Genomic DNA, 955 nt, shown 5'->3' on the forward strand with positions numbered 1-955 from the left:
CCACCAATATCCAGTATTAGTTTTCCGCACACACGCACTCCACAAACATGGCATTCCAGCGAATGACTACCATGGCAACCATACCTAATTTAGACGCGTAATCAAAGGAAGTAAAAAGGTGAATAATAACGCATATGCAAAATAGGATGACTTTTGCTTGCTTAAAGATAAAGCTAACATATTGACACTAAGCCCGTCTTCGTAATTTACTCTCATCTCAGCTAATTAAATTCTCATTTATGCTTTGTGGAAGACTAAAAGCTACTATAGAGATAATGGAACAATTAGGGCAATTTATTTTGTGAAAGGAGTTGATATCGACAGAAAAGGGTTACGTTTGCGCGGCCCAGGGAGCGCGCGTGACGTAGATGCCTGTGTATTGACGATTCTCAGCCCCGAACACTTTATTCTCTTAGCTGGCTTAACATTTATTACACCTTTCAATAACTGCTGTAACATAAGATGAAAAAACATTAGGCTGGAACATATAGGTGGCAACGAGCTACCTCGAACTGAGAATTAAATCAACAGACAAGCGCCATGCACAAAACATGCAGGTAAACAGGCACCCGGACGAAATTGAAACCCCTAGCGTTGGGAGGCTAAACAAAACATGTGTACATAAAACCCCTCGACGAAACAACAAAAGGTCAAGCTCACCTGCGGTAGAAAAAAAATCGGTGGTATTTAAACCAAATCAAACCAATGTCCTTGTTTTAGTCGACAATTTCCAGCAGTGACAATCGCCTACGTGTTTCCTTGCTCTCTGTGGCTACGGTGACTTTTGCAACATACCTGAGGAAGTCGGAGGCTTTGCACCCACACTGCGCACCCGCCGGCCGTGGAGTGTCTCGTGGCTCTCCCGCCCAGCTGCCTTGCCCGGGGAGAGCGATAGTCATGCATGATTTAATACGTCTGTGCGCGATGACGGACTACTACTACAGTTTGTTTTACA

The sequence above is a fragment of the Penaeus monodon genome, chromosome 27 (genome assembly GCF_015228065.2).
Source record: "Penaeus monodon isolate SGIC_2016 chromosome 27, NSTDA_Pmon_1, whole genome shotgun sequence".
Classification (NCBI taxonomy): domain Eukaryota; kingdom Metazoa; phylum Arthropoda; class Malacostraca; order Decapoda; family Penaeidae; genus Penaeus; species Penaeus monodon.